General features: G+C 46.7%; 1 protein-coding gene across 1 annotated transcript in view; it reads left to right on the top strand.

The window, feature by feature from the left end:
- Window positions 1–19,829, top strand: part of LOC311623595 (adhesion G protein-coupled receptor E2-like) — a 236,445-nt gene that overhangs the window by 89,162 nt on the left and 127,454 nt on the right. The gene's annotated exons all lie outside the window — the stretch shown is intronic.

Raw genomic sequence — 19,829 nt, 5'->3', positions numbered from 1 at the left:
CCTAGCTGTATGGTTCTGTTGACGTTGAGGAGAGAGATAATGGCTTTGGTCTCAGAGACATTGTGAAAATGTTGCACAGCTGGCTTTGAAGATGGAAGAAGGAGTGTGAACCAAGGGATGCAGGCTGCCAGCAAAACTAGAAGGCATTAGGAAGAAACAGATCCTCCACTGAGCCTCTAGAGCCGTGGTCCTCAACCTTCCTAATGCGTCGACCCTTTAATACAGTTCCTCATGAGCGAAACCGGTTTGGCTCAGTGGATAGAGCATCAGCCTGCAGACTGGAAGGTCTGGGTTCGATTCCAGTCAAGGGCATATACCTTGGTTGTGGGCACATCCCCAGTAGCAGGTGTGCAAGAAGCAGCTGATCGATGATTCTCTCTCATCAATGTTTCTAACTCTATCCCTCTCTCTTCCTCTCTGTAAAAAACCAATGAAATACATTTTTAAAAAAATACAGTTCCTCATGTTGTGGTGACCCACAACCATAAAATTATTTTCATTGCTACCTCATAACTGCAATTTTGTTACTGTTATGAATCGTAATGTAAATATCTGTTTTCCGATGCTCTTAGGTGACCCCTGTGAAAGGGTCCTTTGACTTCCCAAAGGAGTCATGACCCACAGGTTGAGAACCGCTGCTCTAGAAAGACCCCAGACTGAATACCTCTCAATCTTAGTCAGTGAGACTCATTTCAAACTTCTGACCACCACACTGTACTCATATACGTTTCTTTGTTTTAAACAACTAGCATGGGAATACTTACAGCAGCCATAGGACTCTAATAGAGACATTTATTCAATAACATTTGTCTAAGGAAACTGAGTTTAAGCCTCTTCATTCATTGGTCCCTTGGGTATGAGAATATTATGTTAACAACACACATGAAGTAGAAAATAAATTTTAACCAGATATTCAGCTGCTACAGTGAAGGCCTCACAGCATAAATGAAAACAGACTGTGCTGCCTCTGTGCCATTAAGATTTAGGGTACAAAGAGTGACCTCTATTTCTCCATCTACATAACTATAGTGACTTGTTTCTCAGCACCCTATATCTTTGCCTAGAAGTTGGCCAGTCCTCAATTTATATTCCACAAGAACATGACAGACTTTCTCATTAAAAGTAGAGAACGCATGACCACTGGGGGAAAGGCTGAGTGTGGGATAGGAATTCCTACTAATTGTTAAAATAAAGAAAATAAATGGGCAACTAATCCAAGAATATATGCATCCTTTCCAGTAATAAAATAATTCAAAGTAACACTATTTAGTATTCCTCTTTAGGCTTATTAAATATTTTCTTATATAAATACCCAGCATGAGAGAAGATACTGCAATAAATGTCTCGGGAACTGCTCTGCCATCTACGTCCACTGGTCAGAAATTTTATCAATAAACATGCTCATATATACAACATCATTGAAATTTAATGCAAGCACTCTTTGTCCACTGCACTGTTCATCCCACCTAATACCCAATTACCTCCTCCCTGAAAAACAAATCTCTGATACATTTTCATTTTACTGCAATCACTTTATGCATATTCATCATTCTACAGTGTCAGTCAATTGTATGTGCGTACCCATCACTTAATTGTCAACTTGTGGTGCAGAGTCAATCAAACACATCTTACTTAATGAATTCAATTAATTACAGATTGTTAACTAGGAGTGCAGACAGAATGATCTCTTGTCTCTGGGCTAGGCTGTTGGTGCTCTCAGGTGACTCAGGTAAAAGCTGACAAGTTCCATCCTCTCTGACCCTCTCCTGATGTACCTACTGGCCTCCCAGACTCATGGGGTCTCAAGAAGAAAGTCTCTGTGTGGAAGTCTGAATTGCTCCCTGGATGGTTGATGATGGAGACTGAAGCTCTGCCCCATACAAGACATCAGGAAGGAGTGAAGCATCAGTTCCTGAGCCAGCTTTGGAATCAAAAGCAACAGCCATGCCCTGCTTGCCAGTGCTGTATAGGCTGTGGATTGCACAGGGGGGATATTTACAGCTTATCAGGCACATTTCCCTCATGTTTTTCCAATATGTGAGCACGTGATTTCACTCTGGGCCTCTGGAAAAACAAATGAAATTTTTTCTAATGATTCTCTGATCCCAAAAGGCCAGGTTGGAAGTCATTAATTCAGTTCTTATGACTCCTTGTCTTAACCTCACATGCTTTCTATTACCCTACCCAGTGGTTTTCACACCGCGGCTCTTTGGCCCCTTGAGTGTGGCTCTTCCACAAAATACCACGTGAAGGCACTCACATACAGTGAGATTGAAGTTTCGTGACCCAAGGGCAGAAGTTGGTTTCCAGCCTGGACGAGTCTATTTTGCAGAAGTGGCATAAGAACACTCAAGGGGCCAAAGAGCCGCAAGTGGCTCATGAGTCGCAGTTTGCTGACCACTGCTACAGTAGTGGCCTGAGCCTCCCTCTTTGGGGAAATCCTGGGGAGATGGAGGGAGCCCTGACTAAGCACAACACATCCAACGTGGCTTGGACTTCCAGTACTATGCTGGATAAGAGTGGTGAAAGTGGACATGATGTTTTGTTCCTGGTTTTAAGTGAAACACTTTTAGTTTTTGCTAATTTAGCATGATGTTGGCTGTAGATTTGTCATAAGCAACCTTTATTATATTGAAGGACGTTCTCTATATTTCCATGTTGCTGAGAGTCTTTATCAAAAATGGCTACTGGATTTTGTTGGATGCTTTGTCTGTGTCTATTTATATGATCATGTAATTTTTATGCTTCATATTTTTATGTAATGTATCATGTTTATTAATTTGTGACTATTGTACCAGCCTTCCATTCCTGGAATAAATCCCAAATGGTCATGGTTTATTTTCCTTTTACTGTATTGTTGAATCCTATTTGCTAATATTTAGTTGAGAATTTCAGCATCCATATTCATCAGGAATAGTGACCTATAACTTTTTTTCTTTGTGGTGTGTTTATCTGGTTTTAAAATTAGGATAATCCTGGCCTCATAAAAAGAGTTTGAAGGTCTTCCCTCTTCTTGAAATTTTTGGAATAGTTTGAGGAGGATAGGTTTTAGTTCTTTTTTGAATATTCAGTAAAACTTGCCTATAAATCCATCCAGTCCAGACTTTTATTTGCTGAGAGTTTTGTAATTACTGCTTCAATTTCATCAGTTGTTATAAGCCTCTTCAGATTTTGTGATTCTTCCAGATTGAGTTTTGAAAGATTGGATGTTTCCAGAAATTTGCCAATTTCATCCAGGTTGTTTAGTTGAATGGCATATAGATGTCCACAGTATTTTATTACAAACCTTTGTGTTTCTGTGATGTTTATTGTTACTTTGTCTCTCTCTTTTATGATTTTATTTATTTGGGTCCTCTGTCTTTGTTTCTGGCTATAGGTTCATCAATCTTGTTTACCTTTTCAAAAAACTAGCTCTAGGTTTTATTGATCTTATGAATTGTTTTGGTTTTTTTTAGTCTCTATGTCATTTATTTCCACTCAGATCTTTATTATTTTCTTCCTTCTGCTTACTTTGAGCCTTTCTTGTTGTTCTCTTTCTAGTATTTTTTTATTTTTTTATTTCTTTATTGATTAATGTATCACATATTTGTCCTCAACCACCCGTTCCAATCCACCACCCCTCCCCACTCATGCCCCCACCACCTTATTGTCCTTGACCACTGGTTAGGCTCATATGTATGCACATAAGTGCTTTGGTTGATCTCTCCCTTTTATCCCCACCCTCCCTTTGAGGTCCAACAGTCTGACCCATGGCTCTTTATCTCTGGGTCTGTTCTAATTCACTAGTCTATGTTGTTCACCATTTCCCCCAGATAAGTGAGATCATGTCCTAGTGGAAATATACTTATAAGAATCAAAAAAGAGATAAGCTATAATCGTTATGCTGAAAGGCATATGAATCAGTCTGTTGTGAGTTTCTTTCTGGGCCAAAAGTTCTTTTGAGACCCAATTTCAATGTCAAATAGTTCCTTATGCGTACATGTCAGCAATGATATTTCAGTTCTGGATGGTGAACAAATGGCGTTAATGCAGGTCCACAACCTGCAGGGATACACAACTGCTGACCGCTATTATGGTAAGGTCTCATCAGCGATTTCCATCTCTGGACTGCTTCTCTTCTGTCTTCATGGTTGGAGTAGTCCTGTCAATTCTTCTCTGTTGCCAGAATCCACATGGTCTCGGAGTTGTTTTCTAAAAATATACAAACATATTCTCAACCAAAAGTTAATAAAGGAATACTTTCTATAAATTTGAATTGGGATCCTTTTTCATTTTTTCCCAAATAATTTTCCTCTGGCTTGTTTTGACACCATGTGTGTTTTTCATGGATGTCTTGCTATTAGCATTACAATTAATTTTCCAAAGTACAAATTTTCTAGATGTAATTTACTTCCAGGATATTTTTTCTTACATGATATTCTTCTACTTTCTCCCTTTTTGATTTAAATATTAGGAGGCTTTTGAAAATTTTATAATGTAGCCTTGATAGCTTTTAAATTGTAATTTTTTGCACCATAATATGACTGCTTTTGTTTCATTTCCTGTTGTGAGTTTTTATACTGAGATGAACTATCAATAAAAATTTTAGTTAACAGATGAAACCAGTTTGGCTCAGTGGATAGAGCGTTGGCCTGCGGACTGAGAGGTCCCAGATTTGATTCCAGTCAAGGGCATGTATATTGGTTTCAGGCACATCTCCAGTAGGGGTTGTGCAGGAGGCAGCTGGTCGATGTTCCTCTCTCATCGATGTTTCTAGCTCTCTATCCCTCTCCCTTCCTCTGTAAAAAATCAAAAAATATATATTTTTAAAATTTTTTAGTTAACACTTTAGGAACAGCTTTTTGTCCAGTGCAAGTAGTTTTTCTAGAATATTCGCTTATTTCAATTAGCCAATTTAAATTAGCCTGAAAACTTGTGTACTATTTTACTGTTAAACTTATTACTCTAAAACTATCTTATTTTACTGTATAAATATTAGGGGAAAGGATTTTTTGCCTTCTTGAGTAGGCCCTGAGCATTCCTGGTGGTAGGCTGAATTTAGATGTCAAAAAGCCACTTCCCCACACTATGTTTACAAGACAACTCAAACAAGTCTTGTTGTAGTGCGAGGGCAGCTGCTGTCAGCCAAGTCTCTGTCTTTTACCTGGGCCCCAATTTGAGGTGGGCATGGGAAGTTAAGCAGCCATGAGGGCAGGAGACTCAGGCCCCTGCAAAGTTTGGGGGGTGAGGGTCTGTGCCCCACTTCAGTTGATTCCCAAGTTCTCTCCTGATGGCCCCTCTTCAACTGTGCCTGTCTTAGGTTGTTCCTTCCCTGAGGAATCTTACCAGTCATTGGCTAACCAGCCATCCTCTGGGGCCAAACAGAGTGATGTGAGGTTCAGTTCTGTCTCATTGGTATCCTATGCCCCTGTGGCTTCCACGTCCAGCTCCTACCTTAGGATCCCCTCACCTACTGTCAGGGCCCCAGCACTGATCACATATCTTGGGGAACCTGGGTTTCTTCCCCAGGGAGGGCCCAGCTCGCCCCACTGGGTGAGAGATAGCTCCATGGTACCAGTCATCACGAGGCTTCAACCTCAATTTCTAGTTTTTTTTTAGTTATAGGGTTAGATAGTTTAATAGATATTCTTCTTGTTCTTGAGGTAGGTCTGTCATGCTATGTACATCCCTATGAGGACTGTTTTTGCCATGTCCCATAGATTTGAGATTGTTGCATGTTTATTTTCATTTGTTTCCAGGAACTTTTTTTATTTCCTTCTTGATATCATTGGTAACCAATTTATTATTTAATAGCATGCTATTTATCCTCCATGTGTTTGAAGGTTATTGAGAGTTTTTATTGAAGTTGATTTCTAGCGTCATTCCATTGTGATCCCAGAAGATGGCTGATATGATTTCAATTTTCTTGAAATTGTAGAGATTTGTTTTTTGTTCTAACATGTGTTATATCTTTGAGAATGTTTCATGTGCACTTGAGAATAATGTATGTTCTGCAGCTTTTGGATTAAATGTTATGTAATATCAATTAAATCCATCTGATCTAGTGTGTCATTAAGGTCACTTATTTCTTTTTATTTTTTTGTCTGGAAGATCTATCCAGTGTATTCAGTGGGGTGTTAAAGTCCTCTACATTATTGCATTGCTGTTTAGCTCTGCCTAAGTCCTGCAAGTGTTTTTTATATATTTAGATGCTCCTATATTGGGTGCATATAAATTGAGTGGCCAGATTATCTCTGAATGCATAATAATCTGGCCACTCATATATAATAAAAGGCAAATATGCAAATTGTCCCCTCTACCAAGAGTTCAACCAGCAGGCAAGCCAGCCAACCACCCATGTCCCATCCCCCTGACCAGGCTGACTGGACCCCAAATTCATGCACCAGGCCACTAATATATATATAGACTGGCCAGATTATTAGGCATTCAGAGATCATAATAATCTGGCCACTATGTGTATGTTTACCAGAGTTATATTCTCTTGTTGGATTGATCCCTTTATTATTATGTAGCATAATTCTTAGTCACTTATATGGCCTTTGTTTTAAAGTATAGTTTCTCAGATATAAGTATAATTTCTCTTGCTTTTATCTTGCATGGAACATATTTTACCATCTCTTCTCTTTCATCCTGTGAGTCTTTTGTTTTGTATTGAGTCTCTTGTAGGCAGCATATATACACTTCATATTTTCTTAACCATTCAGCTACCCTATGTTTATTAAAGCATTTAATCTATTTACATTTAAGGTTACTATTTCTAGGTTCTTATTTATTACCACTCTTATTATTTACGCCTATGTTCTTCTCTTTCTCTTCTTCTCCTTACGCCAGTTTCTTTAATATTTTTTGCTATACTGGCTTGTGTTAATAAACTCCTTTAGTGTTTCTGTTTGTTTGCTTGCTTGCTTCCTTGCTTGCTTGTCGGTAGTAGTGGTGGTGGTGGTGAATTTTTGGTCCATGAAGTTCTTTATTTCACATTAAATTTTAAATGGTAGCCATACTAGGTAGAGAAGTCTTGTTTAGCATTTCTTCTTTTTCATTATTTTGAATACTTCATGCCATTCCCTTCTGGCCTAGAGTCTTTCTGTTGAGAAATAAGCTAATAGTCTTATGGGAACTAACTTGTAGGTAACTGTCTCTCTCTTGCTGCACTTAAGAATTTCTCTTTGTCTTTAATGTTTGCCATTTAATTATGTTGTGTCTTGGTGTAATTCACTTTCGGTTCCTCTTCATTGGAACTCTATGTTGCTTCAACTTTGTGACTTTTATCTTCACAGGGTTAGGTAAGTATCCTTCAAGCAGGTTCTTGATCCCTTGCTTACTTTCTTCTGCTACTAGGCACCCTATAATGTGGATGTTGTTATGTTTCATGTTGTCCCAAAGATCCCTTCATCTGTTCTCATGTTTTGAAGTATTTTTCTTTGTGCTGCTCTGAATAACTTATATTTTCTATCTTATTTTCTAATTCTATGATTCAGTCCTCTGCTTTTTCTTAACTACTACCAATTCCTTCCATTTTATTCTTTATTTAAGCTATGTCATTCTTCATTTCCAACTGGTTATTTTTATGGTTTCTATGTCCTCCTCCATTCTGTTGAGCATTCTAAAAACCATTACTTTCTACTCTGTTTCTGCCTCCATTTCATTTAGCTCTTTTTCTGGGGATTTCTTCTGTTCTTCCTTTTGGAGGCTATCTTTGTTTTCCAATTTTTCTGTTCTTTTGTGTTTGTTTTGGGGTATTGCATAAGGCTTCTATGCCTCCCAGTCTTGGTGGATGGTCCTCCGTGTGGAACCCAGTTTTATACTCTCCTTTATCTTCTGAGCTGGGTGCTCTAGGAATGTTTCTTGTGTTGGTTGTGTGGATCTGGATTGCTGTTGTCCCACTTGTGGGTGAGCTCAGCCCTTAGTCTTGCTGACTGTAATGACCAACCATGGCATGCCAACTGTTATACAAGTGCTTGTGCCTGCTATTTGTGGAGCTTAATAGTATATTGAACCCTAGTGCAGGAGAGAGCATCACGATTCCCAGCTCTGCCTGTGTGTATGTAATTCTGCATAATCCCACCCCATTATAGCTTGTTTCCCCACCTGTAAAATGGCTCATGGTCCTTCCTACTTCATGTCTGGTGTGGAAAGGTCTGTGGAAAGTTCTCTGCTAGCTGCCATGGAATATCCCAATGTCCCAGGTACTCAACAGAGGCTATCAGAAATGAGTGGTACAGTAAAGAACCCACACAGGGCTGACAGCTCCAGTCTGAGTGCTAAATATTTTTTAATTCAACTCTAACTTTATTGTGTGCTGCATACAGTGTTACCCCATTATCTCTCAGCTTTATCTTCAATTTCTCCCCTCTACACACACACACACACACACACACACACACACACACACACACACACAGCTTCAGTAATACAGGCCTCTTTGCTCTTCCACACCACACACTCCCTTGCCTCAGTGCCTTTGCTCCGGCTAACCCTCTGCCTGGAACATTCTTCCCAAAATGTCTTCATAGTTCTTGCCTCCTCACTTTCTTCAGGACTTTCCTCATATGTCACATTGTCGGGGAAGGCCTCCCCACCACCCTACCCCCTTTTGTTTTTGGTAAACCTGCCCCCACCAGCATCCCCTCCCCCTTCATTAACCTGCTTAATGTTCCCATTCCTGGCAATCTCCACAACATTCTCATGTATCATGTTCATGATCTCCCATGGGGTGGAGGTTTTGCTCTGGCTTTTTCACACAGGTACCCCCCAGAGCCTAAAGCAATGCCTAGCTGCCATGGAATATCCCAAGGGATGCAGCATTCGTTGAGTGAATATGTGACTCTCAGATCTGTAAAAGGAGGGTAATGCCTACTTCAGCTCAGACAGTGGAAAGATGAACTAAGGCGCAACCTGTGGGGCACAAAGGAGAGGCTGTGACAGCAGAGATGCCCAGGGTGGGGGTGGGGGTGGGAGACAGTGCCATCACACTCTCAGCATTTTTTAAAACTGGGGTGAGATACACGATGATGTGAAATGTGCCATTTGAAAGTGAACAATCCAGTGGCATTCATCGCATTTACATGCTGGGTGAGCCCCACCTCTATCAGAACTTCATTCCTTTTTGTGGCTGAATACTATTCCATTGTGTGGATGGATAGCATTCATGTGCCAATGGGCCGTGGTTTGTTTCCATCTTTTAGCGCTTGGGAATCTCGCTACAATGAACATGGGTGTACACGTATTTGTTGGAGTCCTTGCTCTCGGTTATTTTAGGTACTTACCTAAGAGTTGAGTTACTGGGTAATGGGGGAACTCTGTTTAACTTTTTAAGGACGTGACAAAAATGTTGTATACAACTGGTGAACGGAGACCCCAATCTGATAGGGTGCTGGGGATGTTTTTACTCTTACTGAAGCTCCTGACTCTCAGAATACATCACTTCTTTCTGAGACAGGTCATGACCATCAGCACCATTGCTCAAGACCCCATAAACCTGTGATAGAGGGAGTGGTGCAGCTGGGAAAACTGAGGCACAAAGCGAGGTTGACTTGGGCATTTAGCATAAACCCTCTTTCTTCCTTCCCTACACACCCCGCCCACATTCTGGAACTCCCTTGCAGGGTCCCTAGGAGGCAGGAGCCCTTTGTCACTGGGCACTCCCAAGAGCCCCTGCAGAATGGGGAAGAGGCTCTGAGCTTCAATAAAGCAACCAAAAAAGCACCAACTGTTATCAGCTCAGTACCAAATAGCTTCCTGTTGGCCAATGGCAGTTCCTCCACTGCCCACCACCTCTCCCCTCCCCCGCAGCTCATCCCCTTCCCCATTGGGGCCACCCCAGCCTGGGCACCTCTTCCATCTCTTCTTCCTCTAACCACTTATCATTAGAGACTTACAACATTTTAAACGTTCAAAAAAAAAAGTTATACAGCATCTCAGGTTCACAAAATCAATTTCCCATGACCAGCCCTAGCCAGTTTGGCTCAGTGGATAGAGTATCATCCTATGGCCCGAAGGGTCCCGGTCCAATTTCTGTCAAGGGCACATGCCCAGGTTGCAGATTCTATCGCCAGTGTGAGGTGTGCAAGGGGCAGCCGATCAAAGATTCTCTCTCATCATTGGTGTTTCTATCTCTCTTTCCCTCTCCCTTCCTCTCTGAAATCAATAAAAAACATTTTTTAAGAAAAATATATATGTAAAACAATTTCCCATGACCAGCTTTAGTTTACTTTATTTTTTTATTGTTAATCCTATAAGGATCCCTCCCCCACCCCCTTTCTTTCAGTCTCCCACCAAGAACTGGAACATGACCCTGCTCTCTCCCTCCACCAGCTCAAATTTTGTTTCCTGTTCTTTCATTCATTTTGGTTGTTTATTTGTTCTCTTGCACATCTGTATGCCAAAACCTTGTTTCATATTCTATGTGTCTGAACTTTATGACAACAGTGGCTTTTGTATGGGTCTCTGGGGACTTCTTTTTGCTCAAGATTCTACTATAATCAAGTCATTAGGTCATACATTTTAAATGTATTTCAATTTATTTGTAAATTGTACCTCAGTAAACCTGATAAACTAAGATGCTACTACAAAATCCACCAAGCAAATTAGGATGTTTGTACATCACTCAGTGATTAGAATCGAGTAAGGATTATGTTGTTAAGACTCAGCCATTGGGGAGGACACCGCTGGCACAGTAGCCATGCCATCTTGAAGAACAGAACTGCTTGAGACTAGGATCCTAGCCTCGCCACCACCCAATCTGGTTTCAGATGCAAACCAGGACCCTACAGCCACTTGGGTAAAAGACCTGTGACCACAGCTGCAGACCCAGGGACACCAAGACTCCAGGCATCCCGGCCTCGGGTTTCTGTGAGTCACCGAGCCCATCCCCCTCCCCACCTGCCCTCTGCAGCTACATAGGAACTGCTAGGCCCGCTCCAATCCACGCAAGCAGGCCTCCTACCCACACAGGGCAGCTGTGCTACCCAATTTTAGCCTGGATGCGCAGACATGGAGTGTGTGTTCCCCACAGCACCCACTCCCATGACCTGACCCCACGCCCACACAGGGTGACTACGCTACCAAAACTTGAGTCTGGGCCCACGGACACAGAGAATCCGTTTCCCATAGTGCGCCTTCCAGCAACCAGATCTCAGGCCCACACAGGGCTGCTGTGCCACCTGACTTTGATTCTGGATGAGGGCACATGGAAGTCTCTCTCCCGCAGCACAGGGTTCAACCTCCTGCTAACACAGCGCGGCTGTGCCACCCGGTCCCCCAGGCAAACCAGGGAACCTCATTCTCCATGTGAGACACAGCACTGAGCACCAGTGACTTGACTGTTTCTCACTACCTGCGCACAGGATCCCTGATTTTGGCCCACACACACTAAGAGTCGGTGATTCAAATTCTTCGTGCATGTGCACACAGGGACCCTGGGCCATGGAAACACACAAAATGTTTGTGAAGCTAGTAACCTCCATCTTGTGTAAAAACTGCTGTTTGACATTTTAACCCTGCTATTTTGGCTTCTGTAAACATTTGCTTTCTTAAATAATGGAGGAAAATAAGAATACTCCCATTCCAGAGAGACCATAACCTATGGCCAGACAGAGTTGTCAGTGCTGGCACCAGGCCAGGCCTTGAGATATGGTCTCCCGGCCCCATCCCAGCATGCAAGCCTTTTTTCTCAGAAGGTCTGGAAGTTTCATTTCAAATTTGGAAGACAAAGAGCTGAAAAACAGAATAAATAGGGAGGACTTCCATCATGTTGGGGCCCAGAATTTGACAGAGATATTCTACTTTGAGCCAACTAGCGCTAGCATAATAAAAAAATAAAAAAATAAAAAACCTCCAAATTAATTTGGCTTATTAAGGAGTCTCCTGTTTTAGTTCACTGATTTATAATATAACATTTGAAGGTTTAAATCCCCAGAGTCCTCTCTCTCTTCTTCTTGTGCTCCCTCTTGATCTGTGACCCAAAATGATACCTGTGTTCCCCTGCTCGCCTCTATAGCCATGTGACCTTAAGCAATCACATGGCCCAGAGCTGGCCCTGCTGAAGACAAGATTGGACTTCTTCCATGGAGAGATGGACAGAGATGGGACCTTGGAGGGGAACCCGCTTAAGTTTACATCATCAATAAAGCTTCCCAAAAAATCCCATCTTCACCTGCAGCTTCAGCAAATCTTTTCCTTGAAGCACCCCAAGAACTCCACTTCCACTGATAACAATGGGACAGCCTGAAATAAAAACGTTTAAACTAAAATCTAGTCATGGAAGGTAGTCAAGTCTTAGATGTGTATCTTCCCTTGAAAAAGGCCAAGCTTCACCTTCACTGAGCTTGTCTGTTGTCTTTTTGCATCTACATTACATACCTTTGCGATGTCAGGGTAACTTCCTTTTATTCAGTCCCTCAGAGCACAATCTCCCACCTGGACAAGAGACCACAGAACCCCTCACTGTTATTGTTATCATGTGGATTGTGAACTCTTAAGGCTCCTGTACCCTCCTGCACAAAGGAGTCTGCCTCTGTTCCTTTCACTTTTTATCCAACCCCAGAGATGTCTGCGCCTGCCTCCCTAGTCTACCACCAGTGCATTTCTTGTGCCTCTCCCTTTGATTGTAATGTATAAAATACTGTGCAAAACTGACGTTCTTGGGTGTATTTCCTCAATCAGTTGGGATTTCGCTTCTAGGTTATTGCTGTCAGTTTGGCTCAAATAAACTCATAAAAATTCTCTACAGGTTTGAATGTTTCTTGGGCTGACAGAGGGGAACAGAGTTGGGGACAGGAGCCAGGGCACCCACGTGGGAGTCGATGGGGCTAGCCCAGGGTGGGGGCCGATGAGGAGAGTGGGGGGATTTGGGGTCCAGTTGAAGTCAGAGCCATCCGGCTTGCTGACAGGCGTCGTGATAGTGGTGGTAATAGGATTTTCCTCTCTGGGCCTCCCCTGAGCTTGCAGCAAACATCTCAGTGCATTTCCAGTGTGTTAGCCCAGTTCTTCCCTGCCCTGCTGGTGAGGCCAGTGGCAGGCATTGTATTCCCATTCCCATCAGGAAGACTGAGTTCCACAGGGGTTAGGGCTCAAGGCACATCCCAGGGGAGGAGAAGGCAAAAGAATAGACGATTCTGTGCATGGTGTGGAGACACCGCCCTGGGCAGTGGCTCCTCCACCCCAACTCACAGGCTGTATAAGGGCCAGGAGGCCACAGAACGATGCAGAGCTGCCCAGCCTGGCAACACGGAACCACCCTGCCCAGACCATGGGAGGCCTCCACCTCAGCGCCTGTCACATCCTACAGGGTAAGAATTTGGGGCCCCTAAGGGAGGGGGAGGGGAGCTCCTGGTAGCACCCCTTTGGTGCCTCCATTTCCCAGTCTCCCCACACCACCCCCATCAAGGAGAAATAGGCACCACTGGCAGCTCTGGGGCCTGACATGGAGAAGCCACATGGTTAGGCGGGAGCCGGGGCACAAGGGAGAGCAGCCGGCAGTGCCCGGGTACCCCCACACCTGGCTGGAACCCCCCCGGGGGCTCTAAGGGTCTGTTCCCCACCCCCAGAGGGATCTCCAAGCTCCTTCCACTTTGGAAGCTGCTCCCTAAGAGGGGAAACTGGAGCCGGGGGAAGAGAGGGGCAGAATGAGTGCTGTGACCCCCTCAGGAAGTCACTCTTAGCAGAGTGCAGACAGGGGGCTAGGGAGCTAAGGGGGACCCTCCACAACGGGCTGACCCCAACACGTCTCCCATCGTGTGGCAGGGGAAGCCCGGAGACCCCCTCTTTTGCTCCCCCAGACCCAGCGGGGACTCAGCTGTGCCTTAAGGGCTTTGCCGCTGTGGGTTGAGCCTGAGCTCTGCTCTGACTTCCCCCTGGCCTCCCTTCCTGCCCCACCCAGGGTGGCTCTAATGGTTATCAGGTTATTGGGGCAGCCCGTTGCCAGGACAACAGGGCAACAAAGAGAGTTAGGAAATGACACTTGGGGTGCCACTCTGAACTTCCCCAGGCCACAAGGATGGGGCTCCCTGGGCGGGCCCAGGGTGCCAGGCCTGAGCTATTTTTTTGTTTGTTAGTTTGCTTGCCTGCTTGTTTTTTATCAAGGTAAGGTGTAATTTACATAGCATGTAATTCACCTGTTGCATGATTACAATTAGATGATTTTTAGTAAATTTTCTAAAAATCACAGGGTCTGTGTGGAGCTCACCTGCAGGGGGGCGATGTGTCAGGGGGCCAAGTCACAGAGCCCCTGATCCTCACTTTCCAGGTCTGTGAAATGGGGCAGAGCAAGACTGGTCTCCCCTTCACAGGCTGTGTTAAGGGTTGAGTCCTGGTTCACAGTGAGAATTAAGTGAACATTATTGGTGTTGTTATTGTTACTATTATTATTATTTCACTGGAGGGTCTGGGGGATGGGCTGGGGGGGGGGGGGACCTCGTCTTAGCAGGAGGAGCCAGGAGTGAATCCTGGCCCCACCCCTGCCCCAGGGCCCCAGGCAGGAATCTGACTGCCCAGGGCTCAGCTAGGGGTATGCACCCAGATGGGACTGGGATCAGGCGACCTGCCCCCTCTCCAGGCTCCTGTTTGGGGGCCTTCCTGGGCCCGAGGTGGGCTCTGGCCCAGCAGCCTCTGTGGTGGGGCAGGAAAGCCCAGCTCAGCACAGAGAACCCCCTCCCCGCAGGACCTGGGAAACTTACCCCTCATTCCATCTTCCCCAGCCCCCTCTCACCAGATTTTCCACTAGCTTTTCCTGGGCTCTGAGCCTCAGTTTGTCCATCTGCAGAGTGGACATAAACAGAGCCTCTGTCTCCTTGGGCGGTTGTGAGCATGGAAGTCTCCCCTGGGGCTTTGGGAGCTGGGGATGAATCGGCCCAGGGCCTGCCCTACCAGGGAAGGTAATTTTGTGTCTGTCCTACAAAGAGGAAGTGGGTTTCCACCAAAGAGAGAACTAACCAAAGCCTGTGGCCACAGAGGAGGAAGACAGGAAGTCCAGCCTCAGTTTACCTCATCTGTGAGGGCCTCAGAGAGGGTGTGGGGCACTTTGCCCTCTGCTGGCCTGAGGGGTATCAAGATTGGACACTGGAACTGACTGCTCAGGGGACTCTCTAGTCTGCACCCGGCACAGCTCCCCAAGTTGTGCTCACACTGACAGACCCCAAATCCCCCTGGGAGCCCCTCCATGGGGGACGGGGAGCCCTGAGTTATCGCTTCCTTTGGCCCAGGAGGTGACTCACTCCTGCCCTGTCTCCCTGGACCCCATTCCTCCACCCACTGCCCCCATCTGTTCTCCCTGGATTATCTGGGTCTGGGCTGCCTCCCCAGCATCTCTAGATCAGCAGGGACTGGATGGATCCCTCAAGCCCTCCCCACAGCCCACTGCTGCCCAGGCACCCTCCCTCTTCCTTTTCCCCTCCCTCCCTTCCCCTTCTGTTTCTCTATCTGGCTTTCAATCTCTCTATCTCTCTGTGTCTCTTAGTCTAATCTCTGACTCGGTGTCTCTCCCTTTCTAGGAGTTCCCCATTTCTCTGTCCATCTCTCTAGGTCACTGTCTTCTTAACTCTGCCTCTCTGTTTCTCTCTCCATTTCTGTATTCTCTCTCTCTCTCTCTCTCTCTCTCTCTCTCTCTCTCTCTCTCTCTCTCTCTCTCCTCTCTCTTCTCTTTATTTTCTCTCCATCTGTCTCCTTGTCTCTCTCTGTGATGTATGGGTCCTCATCTCTGGACCCCCTGCTGACCTAAGGAGAACCTCAGGACATGCCCTGGGATGGGGTGCCCCTGAGATGCAGGAAGAGCAGGATTGGGGGGCCCGTGTACCTCCAGCCCTAACATGAGCCCCAGCATCTTCCTGTGTGCAGGGAGTCAGGGCGTGAAATGTCACCACGGAGTCCAGAGCTGGTCCTGTGGCTGACAGGTGTGGGTGCAGTGTGCTTGCACCTGTGCCCCTGAGAAGAGGTGTGGCCGGAGCACCTTAGCTTTGGGAGATCTGAGAGGACAGCTGGCCCAACCCCTTCATTTTTAAATAAAGAAATGGCAGCAGCAAGCACTCTGACACACCAGGCAGTACTTGTGTGCTTGACTCTCACACTCTAGGGAAAGGCCCCCTCCTCATCCCCATTCTACAGAAGGGGAAACTGAAGCACCTGAGCAGGGTCTGGGAGTAGAACCAAGGCCACCTGGCTCCAGTATGTCTCCTGAACTGCTGCCCACAGGTCAGCAGAAGCCAAGTCCCCTGCCAGGCTCGGCCCCTCCCATCCCTCAGTGCCTGGAAGCCCCCCTCAGGCGAGGGGTGCGGACCCTCTGGCCAGGGGCACTGGAGGCCAGGGAGGTGCCACCGGCCACTCTCTCCTTGAGCAATGCACAGAGCCTGAGCCTGGAGGGGTGAGCAGCCCCTTTCCTCAGATATGTCCCCCTCAGGCCTCCCTCCCTGTTCTGTGCCCCTCTGACCCCCATCTCTCTGTTCCAGGGCTGTGTGTCTTGCTGATTCTGTTGGAAGATGGACCCCAGAGCTTCACGAGTGAGTCTGCTGGGAGTGACTCCGTCCACAGCCAGAGTCCCATCCCCCACCTGCACCTCTCAGCCCAGGCAGGGAAAGGCCTGCTGCAGGGGAAGCTCAGGGTTGCCCCTCCCAACACCCCTCCCAGCCTCTGGCTCAGCCTCATCTTCTGACCATGATCTCCGTCCCACAGTCCCTAAGTGGAACCTGCAGTGCCCTCCAGACTCCTCGTACGTCGGTGGCGCTACCTGTCACTGTAACCCAGGATTCCAATCTCCATCTGGAAAGACTGAACTCAGTCAAGGGGAGACTTGTGAAGGTACAGAGGCTTGGGCGGTGGAGGGCTACATGGAGACAGAATGATGATTGGTGTCCTCAGCCTTTGTGCTCAGACCATCATGAAGCACAGAGAAAAGAGAAAGAAAAAGACATGAAGGTGGAAAATGAGAAGTGAATGAACATGGCTTCGTACAGAGGGAGGAGCTGGGTCTCTAGGAGCCTGGAACCTGTGCCTCAGTTTACCCTTCCAGGCCTGGGGAGGGGGATGCAGAGCTTCCAGGCACCCACCACTTCAGCTCTTGCTCCTGGATCCAAATCCAGGTGACAGGCAGAAAGCTGAGCAAAGCAGAGCCAATTGGGTGGGTTTCAGGACTGGCTAGCTCAGGCCACAGCAGTGTTGTATGAGTCTAATTATTTCCCAAAAGACACTGATTGAGCTTCAGGCTCCATGCTGGGCATGGGACCAGGCTCTCTGCCCTGAGGACACTCATGGCTTTGGGAAGTGACCCTTTACCCTGTTTTATTCCAGACATTGACGAATGTAAACAACCCATAAAAGTAACCTGTGGAATCGCTGCAGACTGCCATAACACGAAGGGGGGCTTCTATTGCACATGCAGCCGAGGATACAGGCTTCTTTCTGGGGGAGTAAAGTTCCGTTATGTGAGTGAGAACACGTGTCAAGGTAAGAATGATCTGCACCTTCCATCTCCCCTTCCATGAGGTTTGGAATCCCCACAGCCATTCCTGCAGCACACAGGGTGCCGGGCCTTGGTCCAAGGTGAAGCCCCCAGGTCTGAGTGGGGACAAGTGTGCCGGTGCCTGTCCCACTAGCACAGAGAGGCGGATGGCCTTTGAGCCAGGACCCAAGTCCTGGTACAGCTACCTGACAGCTGGGCATGCAGCACCAGCCAGGACACTTCTTCAGAAATCACTGGTAATATGCAAGATATGATAGTATTATTGTGGTTTTGTGTTTAAAACAAAAAAACAAAAAACAAAAAAAACACCACCTTTTTTTTTTTTTTTACAAATAAATACAAAAGTAGCTGTATGACCTTGGACATGTGCTTCACTGCTCTGTGCCTCAGTTTGCCCATCTGTAAAAGGGAGTGACAATGCTGGGAAAGTATATGTGATCATAGAGCACAACACAGTGGAGGCTGTTGGGTTTTTGGACTACACTCATTCTTTCTCTTCACTTTTATCTTTACTGTTGAAAGTATTACATAAGTGCCCTTTTTCCACCATTGACCTCTTCCAGCCCGCCACCCACCCCACCCCCCTCACCCTCCAGGTCCTCACCACCTCATGGTCTGTGTCCCGGGTTATGTTTATGCATAAGTTCATTGGTTAATCTATTTCCACCAACCTCCTCTGCCTTCCTTCTGAGATTCAACAGTCTTAACCATGCTTTTATGTCTCCAGGTCTATTTTTATTCATTTTTGTCTGAGATTTTTGTGCCTATAGTTTCTTCTAGGACTTTTACAGTTTCACATCTTGCATGTAAGTCTTTTATCCATTTTGAGTTTATTCTTGTGTATGGTATAAGTTGGTGGTCTAGCTTCATTTTTTTGTATGTGCCTGTCCAGTTTTCCCAACACCATTTGTTGAAGAGACCGTCTTGCTCCATTGTATGCTCTTGTAACACAGTGCTCCCTCCTCGCTCAGCTCCCCTCCTCTCACAACCTCCCCCTTCCTGCCTGTCTCTAGTTGTTTTAAGTCACATCCTGTTATAAGTCACATCCTCAGCTGGACCTCAGTTGGTAATTCCAGGTGAATGTTCTAATTTAGTTGTATTTCCAGACTGGCCCTGGGATGAGGTGTCCCACAGGTCTGCCTATCCGTCCACCATTTTCTCCTCCCCTTCTGATCTCACACACCCTCTCCCGTTGGACATCCCAGGGGACCATGCCCCAGGGTGGCTGCTCAGAGAACAGCTGCCCTGGCCCATCCCTTCACCAGAGACCCAGGAGGAGCAGGCCTGCACTCATCACCAGGCTCGGCTCCCTTTGCAGTGGAGCCAGGAAGGGGCTTCAGGCATCCACAGTTAGATGGGGCCAGCAGTGGTCAGGCAGAACCAGGACTCACCCAGAGAGAGAGGGGGTTAGTGCAGAACATAGAGAGGAGAGCAGGAGGCTAAGCCAGGAATCCTAGGGACTCTGAGTGGGGTCCACAGGCCCGCCCTGCTGGAACAGAAGAGCCTGAAACCAGGTGTCATCGGGGACCATTGCACCAGGCTCAATCCTCTCCTGAGGAGATCAACCCAGATGCCATGAGGGCCCATACCAGTGTGGGACTGAAGACGGAGGCTGAGCCCCTCTGGCCAGGCCCACAGGTCTGTGTCCCTGGTGGAAGAACAAGGAGGCAGATGACAGACACTCCTGCCACTCTTCACCCATAGGCTCCTGTGCCCCACTCCAGGCACCCAGTGCTGGCCCACATGGCCTTGCTCACATGTGAATTCTCATCACTCCCTGCCAGTCCATGGGATGCCTTCAGGGGGATCAGAAGGGACATCTTCACACCCCAAGACTGCATGGCTGGATGTCAGCCCCACTGCCTTCATGGCCTGGCACCCGCTGACCAGGTGGCCCTGGCCTGCCTGGCATCATGTTCACGTTCTGGGCCCCGGCCTAAAAGCCTTGTCTGCGAGAGGTCAGGCTCAGGGCTGGTTCTCGGTCTCTCTCCATGGGCTGGAGTCTCAGAAGTCGTGTGGATGGGAGAGCGCTGTCTCAGCAGAGTCACCAGGATCCAAGGAGAGCTCAGCCAACAGCACCCCCGGGGGAGTCAGGATCAAGGCCACCAAAACGAGCCTGCTCAGGACCACAGCACCTCTCCCGCACTTGGTCCCAGGAAGGCCCGGCCCGGCCTTTGCCCGAGTCCTCAGGCTGGCACCCAGGTGGCGGTGCTGCCCCTCCCCTAGCTGGGAGCTGCCAGGGGAGGAGGTGATGGTAGAGAGAGTCCGACGGAGGACATGGGCCGCTTCTGGCCACATCTGGACAACAGAGCACCTAGGCCACCATGCTTACCCACGGAACACCTCCATGTGAACTACAATAGAAAAGGCACCACTTGCC

Source organism: Pipistrellus hanaki, assembly GCF_964339955.1.
Source record: "Pipistrellus hanaki genome assembly, chromosome: 5".
NCBI lineage: Eukaryota > Metazoa > Chordata > Mammalia > Chiroptera > Vespertilionidae > Pipistrellus > Pipistrellus hanaki.
The sequence above is the reverse complement of the archived record's forward strand: the minus strand, read 5'-3'. Positions and strand labels throughout refer to the sequence as shown.